Raw genomic sequence first — 18413 nt, forward strand, 5'->3', positions numbered from 1 at the left:
CAGGTAAATCCACCCAAGCATTATGAGCCCGGCGCTTCCAGCGCCGGGACTGGACATATTTATGAGCCTGGTGCCACTGGCGCCAGGACTGGGTCCAAAAGGTCCCAATTGGGACTGGTTGGCACTCGGAACCTGGGTTATGGATCTGCTTCCAAGGGAGTTGGGAAAACCCTGACCTTTTGGAAGCAGAGATCATGACAATAAATCAAACATAAGATGTAATAGCCAACGATCACCAGTGGCAAGACATTTTAACTCTGAGCACCATACCATTGCTCAGATGAGATTTCAAATTCTTGAAGTTGTAAAAAAAAAACAAAGAGGAGGTGATTACCACTCCATGCTCCTTAGGAGAGAACTATTTTGGATTAACTATTTGGACACTGTACACCCCAAGGGTCTTAATAAAGAACACTCACTTAACTTTTTCCTTTAAGGTAAACCCATTATGACTAGAAACTAGACTAGAATATGTACATTTCATTTATTTTAAATCTTTATTGTGATTTTTTATACTGGGTACTTTATAGTACATCATCATGGATGTTTTAGTGAATTGATCGTACAATTATATGTTTCTCTATGTATGACAAAAGATGTATGTACAAAATATGAGACTAGATGCACTGTTTGAGATTTCCTGATTATGTTGGATTCACCATATTATGCTACTGGATCAATTGTCCCAAACATTTATTCCAATAGCACTTACAGACAAAATGTAAATATGTCAATTTCTAAAAATGTTTTTTTGCCCATTGCATACACTTTGTGAGACACATCAACTTGTGATTTAGCCTTGAATATCATTTTAAAGCTTAATAGCTTGTGTGGAAATGGACGTAGTGATCCCATTGGCCGTTAGACTCAAATCTAGACCGTGTCTTTGGTTCCTTTCTTTACCTGCCCACTTGTTTCTTAACGCTGCAATTTATCCTTGTCATTTTGCATTTATCAATAAATATTCATTTTCGACTGGATTTTTCCGTTCCTTTTCTATCTGCCTCACAAATTTTCTCCATTGATGTTTACACTCTATCCCATGTGCAATATCTCGGGATAGACTCTTTCTTTGTAATTCAGCACGATGTATACACGTTTACTTACCTTCCTTTAAAACATTTAAACATGGCGGTCATTTATATCCTGATGGACATTGTCAGTCCCTTCTTTAGTTTCAATTGTCGACGTAGCCTGATTGGATAACTCATTGCACGTGTTTTACGCTACTTTGTTTAAAATGGCAAAGTGCGTTACCATGGTAACAGTCACCGATGCTTCAGCGCAGAGTTAGAATCACTTTCTTGATCGTACGGCTATAGGTAAGAGCGATCGCACCTGAAATAGAAAGATAAAAACATTAGGAACTTTCTACTAACAAACTATTCTACAGGACTGATTTATAGTACTTTTTACTTACCTTACTTTAGCTTGGATGCTTTAGAACCGATCGAAGACTGTGCCCATCCACTTATGAATTCTCGTTGCGCATTCATAACATGGTTCTCCCGGCTCTTCACCCGGAATACGGTCTAAACATGCCAGATCCAATTTTCTCCACTATCTAGGTACGTCCACTATTTAAGCTACTTTCGCTCACTTACACATTCTTTCCTTACTCTTTTTTATATACACTTTCTATTTATTTCTATTTTTTATTATATTCCGTGCGCAGACCTTTTTTGTTTCTATTTAAGTAATTGTGGAAATCCCGTGTAACTCGGACAGACGTCTACGGCCACTCTGGATTAGTGAGCATTTTCAAAATAAAGTGTTCCCTTTGAACTTGCAGACAATATTTTAAAAGTGTAAGTTATGTATACCAGATGGGCTTGCGCATTAGACTAACACTTGCTCTGTATTTATAAAGTGACCACGGTGGCCCCCCAATTGGAGGGTATGATGGCCATTCTTTATCTATATTAAATTAGTAGTAACAATTGGATATCACAGGGTATCTTTTTTATGCCAATACTAGGGTGTACACCATCATTCTTTGATATCTCTCTTCCATTATATTTCTATATTTTTCAGATTGAGCCAACCCAGGTTGTTGATTTGGTTGACCGCCATCACACACACTTGGAAGCAGCCTTCCGCATTTTGTTATACGCACTACCACCTCCTTCCTTCGGGGTGATAGACATCGCACTTACATCATTTTTTCTATACTATCAGGTAATTTAGACCATTTATCTCTCAATCATTATTCAGGTTGACGATTAGTGGTTAACTTGGGATCTCCCTCCAGACAGGCATTAGGCCCTCCCTAAGAGCCACCATTGGGTTATAGGAATCAACTTAACTAATTATTTCAGAGTTATTGTGGTCACTTGAACTTTATGCAACATAAACTAATGTGAATGTAAATACACTAGCACTATTAATGCTTATACTTTGGAAATAGTGCTACAATTGAATTGACTTCTTCAGCCTTAAAACTCTTCAACTCTTCAAATATGAATGTACAAATATACTGTGTTATATACTATTTTTCTGTAATTTATACATTTGTTCATAGTCTGTTTAGGCCCAAGAAGAAGAGGTGTTCATCCTCGAAACGCGTCGCCAAATGAAAACAGACTACTAGCAACACTTCTTCAAATTGTTCCTTTTCTGCAATAACATTGTGATTGTTTTTGTCTTTAAATTATATTTGTAACTTAAAACAAAATATATACACTTATATTTTAAAATTTGTTTTGGTTTAATAGTGTTATTTACAAAAAGAATGAACTATTCTGAGGTCATAGTAGTTGGTTTAGCCAACACATAAAAGTGTGCAGGGGACGGGAGGGTTCAAAGCTTGAGCCTTCTCCTTAGTTGTTTGTTCATTTGAAGTTTGGCAGAGAGGTGAAAAAGTGGCATTCATTCTGTTACTGCCAATTTTTTGGCCAATAATGGAATTACTGCCATTTTTACCACTCCTACAAATTCAGAGTTTGGCGTTGAAGTCAGGGATTTAGCTCCAGCATCATGCTGGAGGTAAACCTCCCGTTTAAATCCAAAAATCGGCGGAGTTAACATGGCAGAATTACTGCTTGCCGTAATTCTACCAAAAAACCCACTGAGTCCTATGGACTCCTAAAACGGGGCCTGACACCTCCCTGCCACCACTTGTAATACTTTGGTAAACCCACGGGACAAAATGGTGGTAAGGCAGTAACCAAATGTGATGATAATGTAGCAGGATTAGCACTGAATTATCACCAAACTCAGAATGAGGCCCTTTGTCCCTCAACTCATTAAATCTGTCCCATTGTAAGGGTATGAACGTTATCATTAATAAGCACTCTAATGTTTACAGTGAAGCAGGGATTTTAACCCTCTCTGCAATGTAGGCACTTGACCACATACCTTCCAAGCTTTTCTTGGGACAAACAACTAGGCTTTAGGGACCCAGACTACGATTATACTGTATTATAGTTAATTAACAAAATACACAAATTGCATTGTCAATCAACATGACAACACCTAAAGCCTTATAGCACCAGCCAAAATAATAGTGTTGTAGCTATATTTTTAACATCCTGAAAGGAAAACTAGAAGTCCAAACTGCAAAATACTGAAAGCCTAAAATATCTATTTAAACACTGTACTTTCAGCGCTTTAAGACACACAGTAGAATGAACTGAGTTATGCGTTATGCGTGATGTTAAGAACATTTGACTAAGGGTTTAAAAGCACATTATTTTTGCATGTCAAATTAGTAGACATCATTGACATAAACACAGTCTTTCAAATGGTGTTTTATTGTCCAGCTGGCTAGAACGTTCCCAGATTTGCAAGGTGTCACTGTCAGGTGCTATGCAGTTGGAAATATGCCATCGTGCATAAGAAAGGCTCTGCTGTGTGGGCAAGTTGATTAGGTTGCTGGCTGCACAGCCATGGGCGCTGCCTTTATGTCTCAGAGGGGCTGCAACTTGGGAAAGGGGCAGTACCTGCTCCTCAGAGCCCAGCAGAAAAAAACCATGAAGGGCACTTTTCCTGATCCTTTGAAGTAAGGGTACGCACTTTAAAAAATAAATGAACTAGTGGTACGTACGACGTACCCATGATTTATAGGACACTCCACCTCTGTATGCGCATAAGGCCTATACCTGCATCTGAGTTAACTGCACAGAACAGCATAGCCTGTGGGCTGGAATGCAGGGCTACTGTGGGAGAATAGAGTGGGCTGCATTTGGCAAATGGTGCTGTTCCAGAGACAACCATTGTGCATGAACCGCGTATCTCAGGTGGGTTCCTTTGTTAGAGGGGAATGCAGCTTTTAGACTCAAGGGCCTTGTGACAAAAAGCACATGCACACCCCTCCCCCCTTTGCACAAAGCATTTTGGAGATTGGGGTTCCCGGAGAAATTGTTCCGTAGGACAGAAGGATGAAGGATGTCCTTATCGCGCGGGACCTCCAAGGGAGAAGAGTGCAGCCTGGGCCTGTGCTCCTAATGCTTTGCGTGAGACTGGCGCAGCGTGCAGCTGAGGACCCCAGGGAGAATGGCCTTCTAACCTGCGGAAATCTGGGTCCTAATGGCTTCTCTGGGATAATAGTACAATCTGGGGGACACACACGTTTGTGTAAAAGTGAAGTCTTGGGTCCCGGCTGCCTTGGGGTTATAGCAACAAAAGGGTAACCTGTAACTCCAAGAAATGGCACTTTGGGTCCCATGGCCTCTGCGGGTGATTAGTGGAGCCTGGGGCCCACGCAGAAGCACAGCTGTAAACATCATGATGCCTTCACTGCGCTCCCAGGGAGGAGAGATCCTGCAGTCCCTTGCATCACAGGTCAGGCGGGACCTGAAGCTTGACAAGCAGACACTGGCGAAGGAAAGGGGCACAGGCTATGGGCTTTGAACTAATGCAAGTGACTCGCCCTGCCAATCTAGGGGGACCAACAGGTGCTGTCAACGATCCCTCAGGAGGAGGGTCTGGACATGTAAGGAGCTAGGACATGGACATTTGGGATTCACCGAGGTGCCTGGCCCTCATTATACAGTCCTATGCTCCTTTCACAGCGCCCCTCACTCGATATGCAATCAACAGACTGCATTCATTTCCTCAAAATAGCTCAGAGAGGAGGGGTCTGGGCGTGGCTACTGGTTCTCCCTGTCCTAGTCATGCTCCCTTGGCCCTGCCCTGCAACTGAATTGTGTGTATATTGCGATCACCTACACCCAGAGTGACCGTACAGAACACACTGCTCGGGCGGAGCAGTGGGTCAGAGTTTGAGATTGAGATATGATTGGTTATTTATAATGTGCTTAATACCCAGAGGTTTCTAAGCCCGGACCCGGGGATCAAACCTGTGGTGCTCCCTGTCGTCTTGCTTCCAAGGCGAGCACGCTGCCCTTGAGCTATCCTTCCGAGACATATTACACTGAGAGTCCAACTGGGAGGGCCATGTGTTTGCGGGGACCAGCGTCTTTGTGAACCATTAGTGCACTGAGACAGTGAGGTCACAAGGGCAAGAAAGGAATGGGAAGAAGGGAAAATAGAAAGTTCAGAGAGCTTCATCTACTGATCCCATCAGCAACTGTTACCTCTACCTTTAGGCCCCTTCTCTATGTTTGGCTGCCTTCCCATCCCCTCCTGTCTCTATCCCTGGTAAATTATTTTCTTCAGTGGTATTAATGTCCACTATTGAGGGTTGATCCTGGTGGCAATGGCCCACTCGCCTGAAGTGAAAGGAATAAGAGCCATTCCAGTCCTGGCATTAAGGATCAGCACCCCAGGATGGTCATTAATGCTACAAGCACCATTACTTTATATCCAGGGGGCAAATCCCAAAAAAGTAATTCATGAAATGAGGCCCCGCTGTCGAATGTCCTATCATGAAAGGAAAGAAATGGTACTGAAGAATGGCTGAATTGGAAACAAGCCAAGGGTGCATGGAACTGAGGCACTCTTCTCTTTCCATGGCAGCGAGAATGAGGCAGTAGGCCCCTTGTGCTGGGAAGAGTGGCGGATTGTGTCAATGTGCAGGCAGAAAGTGACGATGTGAGTGGGAAAATGAAGTATATCTAAGGAACGGCAGAGGAAAGATCTCAGTGACTTGACTAGAAACAAAGAAGAGCTGCAGAAGAAAATGGAAGAGATACGAATACTAGTATCATGGCAACCAGGCAGGGCACAGGGGGAGCAGCTTCCAGGTCGATTTCATCATAGGCTATTATGGCCAGATCCAGAACACTATCCATGCCACCAAATTGGCTGATCCTCCACGGTATTAGCATACTTGACCGAAAAACATTTGACCTTTTTTATTTGACCTAATTTTTTTCATTGTGTTTTTGGTCAAATTAAATTAAATACATATATGGGGAGGGGTAAGGGGATAGGTTAAAGTGGGGGTAAGTAGGGGAGGGTGGCTGCAGGGTGTCTCCCCTACATTATTTACAAAAAAAACGACCCAAAAAATTAGGTCAAATGGAAAAGGTCAAATATTTTCGACCAAGTAGACACAAACCTCTTTTCCCATACCCATCAGCAGCCAGCGTTCCCTTCTCAAAATAGCTCAGGTGGGACTACCCCAGATTAGTCATCCCTAACCCAGCCCCACAACTCCATGAATTAGGAGGAGCATGATATGTTTATCTGCTTGGAGTGCAAATATCTAGAGGACTCTACACGAGAGCACATTTTTTACATATCACTCATCTATTTCCCGAAACGACCAGGTCACCAGCAGAAATCACCACATTTGTGTCCCCAATTGAACTCAAATAAATAGCTGATACAGCTGTTTGAGACACTGTCTATCATTACAGCAATACAAGTGTACTTCATCGGTGGTCAAAGCGACTGCACCTATATACCCTGGTCACAACAAACACAAGCACACTGTTTTTAGACATATACACAATCGGGTGCACATCAGACCCCATAGCGTTCATGAACTCGAAGTCCAAGCACTTGCCTGGTAAACCCCTCAATTGCCTGGGAAAGAAGGGTTGAACCTCCTGATCCACAAAATCAACGGGGTAACCCCCTCAATCAACTAGGGTTCAATCTTCACCACCAATGTCCTTCCACCAAGCAAACAGCAGACAATTCTGAGCATGTATTTTGTTTTTATCTAATGCATTTCTTTGCTGGGTTAATGTACCAGTCTTGACGATAAAGTCATGTCAAGTAGTAATTCACTGTGTTTTGTGAAACTAAACGCATAGTTATATCCTGTTGCACTGAACTGCTGCAACCTAGCAGGATATAAACATGGAGCTCCATTCCACTAAGGGTGTTTTGTACCACTGAGGCAATTGTGTTTTACATTCTTTTTTATTAAATATGTCTCCATTTCAGTTAATGCATATATGGCAGGTATCCACAAATAAAATTGAGCCACAGAGTTGGTTAGGCTGCCTGTGGTTTCGGTGCTCTGGTTTAGGCTTACGTTTAAAAGAGTGTGCTAAGAGATACAGCATAACGCCTAACATCTTTCCAATGCCAGGAAATAACACAATAGTCCTAGTTTGACTATCATTCAGTAGTGCACATATTCCCATGTATTCCCATAGAGTATTGCCTGATTGCATAATCCTGCTTTTATATTGATTTCTATCATTGCCTTGGTTGGTCACTATGGTATCACAGATGTCCAATCGGCACTCCTTGCTTCCAAGGAAGAAGAGGTTTCCAATTGTCCAGCTACCCATTGCTAGACATTACTCCAGAGAATGAGTGGGTCATTGTGAGCAACTTTAAACACTGCACATGTGAGATGGCCTACAAGCCATTAAAACCTTTGGTCATATTTGAACAGTGTCAAGAATGGTTTGCAAAAGTAAACTTTGGTGGGCCACTCAACAATACATCCCTGCCTCTCTATCTGAAAACCATGATTGTGTCCTTCATCCATTCAGGATCCATAGAGAATTATACCCAGCACTGGACGCATAAGATACATTGTTGAGGGCGCTCTCTTGGCATGGCATTGTTACACTCCTTGCATCCACCAAACTACACTCTCTGTCTTGGGCAATACTCTCTGCCATCCACATCGGGCCAGCACCCAACTTTACAGAAAACGGGAATTAATTTTCTGGCACACCAGACATCCTCCCCTGACAGAACACCTCCACAGTGAATGTGGACTAATTTATTCTTGTATTATTTTATTTATTTATTTATTCACAATGAAATTAGAGTCAAAACAATACCTACAAACGAAATGAGATTTTTAAAAAATATCTGTCTCTCTATGTCTATGTGAGCATGAGAACTGGGTCAGACCTGCAGGAAATCAAAAAAAGCTCATATCACAACATGGTTTGTTCAGGATGGGGAAGAGCCTACCCCAAAGAATGTATGCAGTTGGCATACACATCAAAGACATCAGTGGGAAACAAAATGTGAAGAAGTCCCCTATCTAACCTTGGGGATAGACAACGAGGAAGTCAAAGAGGCTGGATACTGACTATACCTAGTGGATGCCAGACCCGAAAGTGGTATACAGGAGATCCCCAGAACAACCACACAGGGTCCCCACAATATGGCAGGTAGCAGTACACGGACACATCTACCAAAACCAATGACCCCCTTGGCTTGGAAAGAGGGGCCGACCTTAACTGCTTAAGGATACTACTAATCATAGTACTTTTCACCATAGAGAGCCCTTCAAACTCCCTAGCCAGATCCAAACAACCACCCTATGAATTATTGCTTTTACTTTTAAATGAACATAGCTAAAATTTTCTGAATTCCCAGAAAGTGTGGAAAACATTTCTTCTATGGGGACCAATGCGGAAGAAGACATCTGAGAACATAAGTCAGACTAGCAGAAATAATGGGTGTCCCGTGGATGCAAAGTTGCAAAAGACATGCAAATAGGATGAGAGGGAAGTTACACGCACAGCTCGCACGAGGGATGACATAAATACTGCTCTCTCACTTCCACTAGCATCACGAGGATTACACATTTGCCATTTCTGTGCAACAAACAGGTCACATTCAAACCCATCAGTTTCCCTCACTTACCAAAGGCTTTTCTGACTTTTAATTTACCAGCTAAGAATACAGAGAGACCCAGTTCAAAGCAGAAAATAATAGCAGGGCATCAAATGGGAGGACAGGAGACCCAGGGCAGGTTTGAAACCCATGGTGGCAGCAGGCCTTGCTGTAAGCTCAAGCAAACTCCTGTCTCCCCACCTGACCAAATGCCCATGGCCCAAGCACAACACAGCCCATCCCATGCTCATACTACACAGATGCAAGTCATACCACTCAAAGGGAGGAGAAACCAGACCATAAGAGTAAATTTGCTCAGTCCGAAGGTCTTGGGTGTTCGGTAAGGTGGTGCAAGAAAGTGATTGGAGGAGATTGGCAAGTTCAGGGTCAACTCAGAGGAAAAGTACGAGGAGAGTTCTGGAGGTTGGAAGGAGAAAGTTAGGGTATGGTATGGTGTAGTATAATTTCTTGTAAAGTGATCAATGGCCCAAATCTGCACCTAGGCACTGAACTAAAATAGCTTGAAGTGTGACACAACCAAACAGCTTACTCAGGGAATAGCAAAGTTTTCAATGTACGACTGAATACTGCGCAAATCACTGTAAGGCATTTCTCTAATGGCAAGGTGCTCCGCAGTTTATCCGCCATTTCAGAGAAAGATCGTCTGCCCCATTTGGCGTATCCATACCACTAAATCTTGAATAGGTTGGCCACTACTGAATGTAAATTTCGCTCTGTACATAGTGTACAAAGTGTTTACTAAATCATACAGCGTCCCAAAGGTGATACGATTTATGCACCAAACATAGTGTTTTAAAATGTATACACCGAGGCGTAGACAGAGTAGGGCCTGAGCGGGCAAGGCCCACCAAAAATCTGTAAATGCCCACTCAGCAGTGCTGTATTGGAATTTACAGATGTTAATGTCACTGAGATGTGCCCAACTACATGAGCTTCAGGCCCCACTTGTTAGACAATCCTGGATACGCCTCCGTGTATACAGCTTTCTACCGGATGCAAGTGCAGCTTTCAAAGAGCCGAGAGATGTGCTCAATTGCCTGAGCACCCTGGCTGCAGCATGGTGAAAGATGTGAAGTTTATGCAGTGCACTCTTTGGTAAGCTCAAGTAGGCAGCATTACATACATCTAACCTTCTGGAAATAAAGGTGTTAATCGACTGAACCTTATATGGAAAAGAAAAGTTAGTCCAGGAATCTTCTAAGAGTACAAAGATGGAAGAAACAGGCACTAAAAACACCCTTAAGTTGGTAGTCCATAGAGAAACAAGGATCCAGCCACACTCCTAGGTTTCTAAGTTTTATTGAGGGTACAGGGCCCAAGAATAGAGGGTCAAGAAGTCTCAGACCAAATATCTAGCTCAGTGATGGATTAATCACATCATTTTTCTGAGCATTGAATTTCAACCTATTGGAAATCATCGAGGAGTTTCTTTAAAACATAGCACCATAGCCTTATCAGTATTGTTAATCAGAAAATTGTCTAGGTTTCATCGAAATAAATGAAGAAAGAGGTAATAAAGGGCCAGATCAAGTCTGTCAATGGTCCCATGTAAAGATTAAACAGCAGTGGACTCGGTATGATATGATATGGCATTTATAACGCACCTATACACAAGTGTTTCAAGGCGCAACAAGGCAAGGGAGGGGGAACAGAGGGATGACACGGACAGTGATCTTACTAGGCCAGGTGAAATTAAAATTGCGCAAAATGAAACATCTTACCACCAGTGACGAAGATTGGTGGAACATGCTAATGAGCGGAGAATCCACAACATTGACAGTAGCAACAGCCAAATTCTTCGAAGGTCTAAAACTGGAAGAAAAACTAAGCCGATAGTAAACAAAGAAAAACAAAAAAACATGGATTTTAAAGAAAGAAACACAGAAAAGGGGAGAACTTTAATTTCACCAAATCATGGACTCAATGGAAACGTCCAAAAAACACTAGCCAACAGAAAGTTTTTGTAAAAATTGTAAAACAATTAAATGCAAAAAAAAATAATAAATAAATAAATAAAAATTGCGCAAGTGCAGTAGAGGGGAGAAGGGGAGAAGTGTGGGGGAAAGGGCAAGGGGCAGTGCAGTACATAAGATAACCGTGCAAAATAAATATAAATAAATAAATAACATAAATAAACACAAAGAAAATAAATAAAAAGTGCAGCCAGCTGGTGGCAAGTGCAAGGGTAAGGTCAGACATCAGGTGTCAAGTGCTGGTAGGGGCTGTAGGGATGCAGAAACAGTCCCCGAATACAAGGGTTAGCAGGGGGTAGTGCAGGTTTGCAACTGCGGGAGAGGACCTGGGCCCGAGATCAGAGGGTAGCCAGGTAAACCAGAGCAGTTTCAGGTGATGCAAGTTACTGCTCTCTTAGATTACTCATTTGGGGGTAGAACCCTGTAATTGAATGATCAATGTTGTCAGATGTTATACTAGAGAACTGGTATCATCTGGAGGTAGTGTTCTTGAGGAGGTTGGGGAGCGAATTGGAGGGAGAGTTGGTACCATCTAGAGAGGGAGTTATTGGGGACTTTGGAGAGAGCATTATTAAGGAGGTTGGAAACATAGTTGTTAGCATCCAGAGGAAGAATTATTGAGAAGGTTGGAATGAGACTTGGTACATCTGGAGAGACATGTATTGAGGTGTTTGGAAGGAGAAGTAATACCATCTGGAGAGAGTTATGAAAGAGGTTGGAAGGGGAGAGTTGCCTGGAGAGGAGAAGCATCGAACCAGCATCATCTGCGGAGGGAAACTGGGAAGAGCCAGAGAGTGAGACAGATTTGAAAATCCTGAGGAGGTGGGAGTGGAGCAGGCACCCCTACTAGCCAGAGAGACCAAGGTGGTTCCAGTGGACCAGATCAGACCAGAGCAGACTTCAGAGGTAGGTGAAGGTATGAAACCATGCAATATCACTGAGGAACTGGGAGGCTACAACAGCAGTGTCGAGTTGGAGAGTGTTCCAAGGACTAGGAATTTAGAATAGGGAGGTGCTTATCTGACACTGATCTAAACAACCTCATTCCTGGCACCCCTTGAGAGCTGACCAGTGTTGACAACGATTCGCCTCTCTCTCGGACTTATGACTCTGCTAAGCTGCAATGTTTTCACCTCAGAGTGTCCTTACCACAGACTCTCTAGAAGTGTTTTGAGAACTCTGAAAACCGCCACCATGCAGGCAAAGACCGGGATATTCCACTGGACATTCAAGTGGGGCCAGAAGGATACAAAACCCGGAACTTTGTAAGAGAACATTTTAAGTCCTCACGTTTTTATTAATTTAGATTATTTTTTCTATTTTCTGTTTTGTTTCTTTGGAAGTATTTGGAGAAACCTCTTCTTTTCCATGCATTTAATGTCTTATCATCTCACAATTGACAATCATCGAAAGAGAGGGTTCACAAACTTCTTAAATAATTCAGTGCGAAGCCCTTTAAAGTAGATATATTCTAAAACTAGATGTATGAGCGATTCTTTTTCCTCATAGCAATTTGGAAATCGACAATGAATCAGAAATCGAACTTCTGTTACATTTGTCCAATTCGAGACTCGTTCACGTGTATGAAGTTGGAACCCTGCACTACCTTGCTCGGAAAAGATACGATATACGATTGGTGTACAGACCGTTTCTTTAAAAATGTTGCATACTCTGAGTAGGTTTTATAGTGTGAGAGTGAATCTGTAGTAGAGATCCAATCTTTGTCATATAGTCTCTTTTTTAGATATGCAGGTCGTGATACTAGGTCTTCTTTACCTTTATTATTACAGTGGTCTTTGTATTTTTGCATTCACCCACACATTTAGGCCATTAAAAAAGGAATTGAAGGTGGGATCAAAGTTAGCACCCAGCCTGCTCCCTTTTCAGCAATGAGCTCTCAAACCCCTAATCTACAGTACACATGCCATCATCATGATGTCCGCACAAGCGCACTGACATAACTCCAAATGGAAGAAAGAGGTCTCGACACATGGATCAAGTTCAAAAGATAACACTTCGAACTTTGCACAAAGCTAGGGCAAAAAATACATCAGGGTCCAGAAGGCAAATCTAGAAAACATAAGTCTTCATGCTTCAGCGTGCTTATCCTACAGAAGTCTCTCCAGATCTCCCCCTGGGGTCATTCACACATTGTGCACAATGCTGATGTCCCGATTTCCTGGCTAGTCACCCTTTGTCACAAAAGGTTGGGTATTATCATTCTGGTATCGCTCACACTCCTACTGACATTCCAAGCTTTGTCTCGGGTCCAAAGGTCCTCCCAGAGATGAGGTAGGACAAGAGGTTCTCTAGGTGTTCAGCCAGGTATTACAGTGCTTCCCTACCCTAGAGGACAGATCCATATACCTATGTCCATCACACTATTTTCTTCACTCAACTAATGCCCGCTTGTGCCTGAAAACTAGTCTATATTTCTCAGCTGTGATACTTGATCTATGTGTTGGCTAACTTCCTCACTGTTTCACCACATACTTGCTCCTCCTCCCACTACCCTCAGCCAACTGGTAGGCAGCTTTTGTCTCACATTGTCACGCCTAGAAACACTTGTGTACAGGCGCATTATAAATTTCATATCATATAGACTGTTAGAGGCCCTATTCCTCCAGGCAGTGCCCCACCAGCAAATTCTCTTTAATCCTGCTCCCATCCTCGAAATTCTCTCTTCCTTGATCTTCTTTGATCTGCCGCTCTGCCTCAGTTCTTTTGGGACTTCCTCCTCCTGCATCATCAGTTCTCTCTTCACCTTCAACTCCTCCTTCATCCTAAGATATTTCAATGCCTACATTTCCTATTGCTACGTCATCTCTCTCTACACCACCACATCCTTCTGCTCCCTTACCTATCTATGTGTATCTATCTCGCCCTGCTCACTCAGCTCTCTATACATATTCTCCCCCTTCTCATTCAGACTCCTTCCATGCCTCCATCCACTTCTGCTCTCCAAGCTTGTTCCGCAATCCCACCTACTCCTGATCCCCCAGCTGTTTCTACACCTCTGCATCCTCCTATTCTCTCATGTCCCTCTGCAACTCCTCCTCCTGCTCCTTCAACTCTTGCCATGCCTCGACCCTCCATGGCTCTCCCAGTTCTGTCCACACCCCCACATACCCCTAATCTCCAACTGTTTGAACACTTCCACTTCCTCCTGCTCTCTCACCACACTCTGCACCTCTGCCTCATCCTTCCACACCTTCAGTTCTTTTCATACCCCTACACTTCAACCTTTTGCCACACCTCTGCCACTCCCTTACTTATAACTGCAGCACTCCAAACACTCATACACACTATTGCTTTTCCCGGGCTTCTGTAGAGCCTTGAGCCCTATTCTGGTGTTGGACTATTGTCTATGGCCTGCACCTGTGATCGGTAATTGTTCAGCACTTAAGATTGGTTCCATGGGAGGAACTCAAGTGTATTCAATGTATGACTTGCTGAGTATTCCACCCCATGGATGGAGCTTCTAACAGGCTGTGCTGATATCTTGGAGCTTACCTTCAGTTTCATGCACACAGCGTCTGTGAGTGGGTGGCGGCAGGGCCTGCAACAGTTACACGGTCTACTCATGGTATGTGCGGGTCATGGGAGCACAATCGCCTTGCAAACTCAGGTTGGTAAATCTGACTCCCTTACTAACAATCTCTGATCTCCTTGGGTTCGCATAGGCGCAGGCCATAAGGATTGTCGTTGTTGCACCGAAAGAAGGATTTAAAGGGCCAGCAGCAGGAGCAGAACCAGTACAGGGGTCCCTGACCCAGTCTTCTGCTGTGGTGAGTGGTCCATTGTCTATCAGGTCCAAACCAGTAATGATATCAATCTGGACAGGAAAAGACTGATATTGAAAGAAAAAGAGTTGATATTCTTGACCAAAAGTGCTGGACTGGGACTGAATGAAAGAACAGAATAAACCATTTGTCTCCAACATGTTCTGAAATACCAGAGACATAATTTAACAAAATGAATACCACGCATATTATTCTGCCGACAGGAAGCGATTAAACACAATGGATGGCAGGATAATAACAAGCTCTAGATAGGAATTAGACCTAGAATGATAGTGATGCCAACTAACTTAATAGTATACCAGTTATGTGAATCCAGAGAGTCATGTTGTATATATTAAACCATCTCCTGTACACCAGTGGATGGTGTGGGTCATAAAGATGCCATCTGTGTTACCGACCTAGGTAGGTATAAAAAAAAAACAAATAAATACAGACAATGATCTCAGCACAACTGGGAGATGTGAAGTGATGTACAGTGCCCTGAGTGTAATGGATACAAAATCACATGGCACAGTACGTCATGCGCAACAACTGAGTTACTCACGGGTATGAGAAAGTGTAGAGTCAATTTAGGAAGTATAGTCCACAGCAGTGAGCTTGTATGCCCACTGTGTAACATTTTGTTTGAGTTAATGTTAAAAAGACCTGATCCGATTTATTTTAGAGTAGACCCGGCAACATTATATGATCACCTGATTATGCGATCTTGTGACACGGATGGTAATAGGAAGATGCCTTTAAAAGAGAGCCATCCAAATGGACTGCAGAAGCCAGTCGATATACGGACAGACTGGACAGCATTCGCCACTGCAGGAGTCTGTTGGAAGGCAGAGAGCATAGCCGCAAGGAGTTGGAATGACTCATTATTAACGGAGCGCTCAGGTAAGTGAATAGAGAAGCATTTGCTGACAGGTTAGAATAGTTTTAATATGCTAAAAGCGATTCAATGTTCTCGATGGTAGTAGCCACATGAGCCAGACCATTATGTTGTTTGTCTACTATCCTGAGCTGTAGAGCGTTAAAAGCGACTCTATGGCTTTTTTTTAATGACAATTGCCACTCAAGCTAGACCATTAATCTGTCCCTACACTGTCTTCAGCTGTAGATCGTCAAAAGCAATTCTATGTCTTCTAGATGGCAGTTGCCAGTCGAGTCAGACCATTAATTTTCTCTGATACTATTCTCAAATGTATAGTGTTGAAAGAAATTCTATGTGTTGTTCTATGACAGTAGCCATCTGAGCCAGACCACTAATTTGTTCTTATACTATTTTCAGTTGTAGAGTGCCTAGGAAATTGCAGAAAGTGGGTCTCCAAGGCTAAAAGAGAGATTCGCCACCTGCTGTGGTCACCAAACCAACAGATAATTTGAGATGTTTAGAAGGAATAGGCTCTGGCTAGCCTGATCACCAACTATAAACATCAGGGTAAGAAGCTTTGTGGCTGCTATGATATGCTACAACATATGATTTAAAAGCCATAGGAATTAAGTATTATATATAACAGCTGCATAGACCATGAGACTTGGTTGTGTAGACGAAGGGACATCGCTATTTAATATTGGTGGACTGATATACAGACGCAAGAAAACAAATACCTCTAAACGGTTTGCGACTTTGCACATTTAGACGCAAGGTAATCCTATGGTTTATGGACGTCCTAACAACAGGTTGCATGCTCGCTGTCCCTTAGAAGTACCAGCATGACTAAGAAATGTTAATGTAGAGTAATTCATCGTGGCCCCAACATTGTTGCTAGCATTTAGAGAAATGTGCTTGGTATGGTGTTTAATTTATACCTAGAGTGTTCTTCCCATGAGAAAATTAGTCTAAGGTACATTGGCAGGAAGGAGTTGTCAAGTTAATGGTTCCCTTCCGCTGTGATGTGATAGATAGCATGTTGTATTAATGATATTACAACAGAGAGTGGTCCAATAATATAACCATCTTCTCGAATACTTGCTTCCCATAGATACCTATTCAGTGTTTTTGCCTAGATGAAAGAAGAAAGGGTTTGGAAAAGTTGACCATGCCCTTATGAATTTGAAAAGACAAGATTAGTGTGCACATTATAAATTGGTGTGGTACTCACGCCTGACGAAGTTCCTATTTAATTGTATAAAAATATAAGGAAAGAAACATGTTGGGTGTATCGTGAATGTTGAATGAAAGGAGTGAATGAGTGACGGATGCACGAAGTGTGAGAAGGTATAGAGACTTGTGTAAAACACCATGACACAATAGATCTTTGATGAGAACTTTTTCTATGTATGAAATATTAATCAAGGAATTGGAGTACCAGACAAATTGTTCTTGATGTGCTGCACGACTTTTGTAGAAATCATAAAGTGTTTTTTAGAATTTTGTTGAATTATGAGATTTGTGAAGTGTGATATATCTTCTCTTTTACTGTGTTTTATAAAATATGAAATAAATTGATATTTTTTGATAAAAAATAAGGAAGTTGTATGTTGTCATTTAATAGAAATAGATACATACTAGTGTGGCAAACACGATTGGGTGTGGGGAAGCAAGTGACCCTTTGAACAAATTATATTGTTAATATTACTATTTCGAGAGGACAGTTCGAAAGTGGTCCATCTAAAGATTACCTCTAGTCTCTCTGAAGTGTCTGAGTTGTGCGTGGACCAGCAGCTCCTCCCCATACTGCCTCAGAGCCCAACACAACTAGCAGGAGGTGGGGCCCAGCACCCTGAGTTGCCCCTGCAAACAGCCTCAGGCAACTTATTCACAGTACATAGGTCAAGCACATCAAGTCATCATGTGTCACCACGCACTTGGCCAGAACCATGTGTATTGGCAGTATCGTTTTCTTCTAGTGCTACGTTGTGGGGGGAGTAGATGGATTCAGTTAGTTTTCCTCTAGGCCTATTCATGCTAGGGAAAAAATAAATAAATGTTTTGGAACCTGCTCACCGAAACAGAGGGTACTGCATTGCAGCAGAAGCTGCATTGCCTGTTGATAGACAAATACTATAACTGCAAAGAACAGTGTACCCTGGTGGCTGGGACCATTGTATGAGATTAAAGTGGTCTCACCCTACCTGGAACCCGCTGGGTGCATCCCCCTGGAAAGTGTTCCATTGCTTTCCACATAGGATTGCAGTGTATACATCCTAAACTTCAATACACACATACAATGTGAAAGTCTGTTTGCGAGAATGATGTACTTCTCGGGACAGGAGCCTCTGTAAATAAATAGTACAGGTCGGGTGGGCTGATCTATGAGATTCAGCCATCAGACCCAGGACATCATGGCAAAATAGCTACCCTGGGTGCAAGGCATTTAGGAGTAAAGGGCACAGTGAGAACTGACCTCTTTGGGTGAATAGCTTGTTCTGGGGTGCAGAGCCTCCATTTTAGAATTGCAGAGCCTGTGGCCTCGATCTTCATTTGGAGACTAGCACATCCTGCAGATGAGGGACTCTGGGAGAAAGGCTTTGCTTGGCCTGCTACAGCTTTGGTCCCAAAGACATCTACAGGACAACAGCGCAGCCTGGGACATATGGTATCTACTGAGTACGGCACCCCCAGATTTCCAGGACCTCTATGTCAATGATAGTGTGCAAACCATGGTCTTGGAGGGATAATGTTGTACCCTGAAGCCTTGTAAAAGCATAGCTGTATGAAATCCCTCACCCCAATGACTTGTTT

At 42.7% G+C, this 18413-nt stretch overlaps 1 protein-coding gene across 2 annotated transcripts in view; it reads left to right on the plus strand.

The window, feature by feature from the left end:
• The window catches only part of LOC138449947 (p53 apoptosis effector related to PMP-22-like), a 129531-nt gene that overhangs the window by 69086 nt on the left and 42032 nt on the right, over positions 1-18413 (plus strand). Inside the window, exon 2 of one of the 2 annotated variants that reach the window (XM_069604805.1) lies at positions 16017-16166. The exons of the other annotated variant lie outside the window; for it this stretch is intronic. The gene's annotated coding sequence lies outside the window, so the exon portion shown is untranslated. The remainder of the gene's footprint in view (positions 1-16016; positions 16167-18413) is intronic. 2 annotated transcript variants of the gene reach the window in all.

Source organism: Ambystoma mexicanum, chromosome 1p (assembly GCF_040938575.1).
Source record: "Ambystoma mexicanum isolate Mex_15411 chromosome 1p, UKY_AmexF1_1, whole genome shotgun sequence".
Taxonomy (NCBI): domain Eukaryota; kingdom Metazoa; phylum Chordata; class Amphibia; order Caudata; family Ambystomatidae; genus Ambystoma; species Ambystoma mexicanum.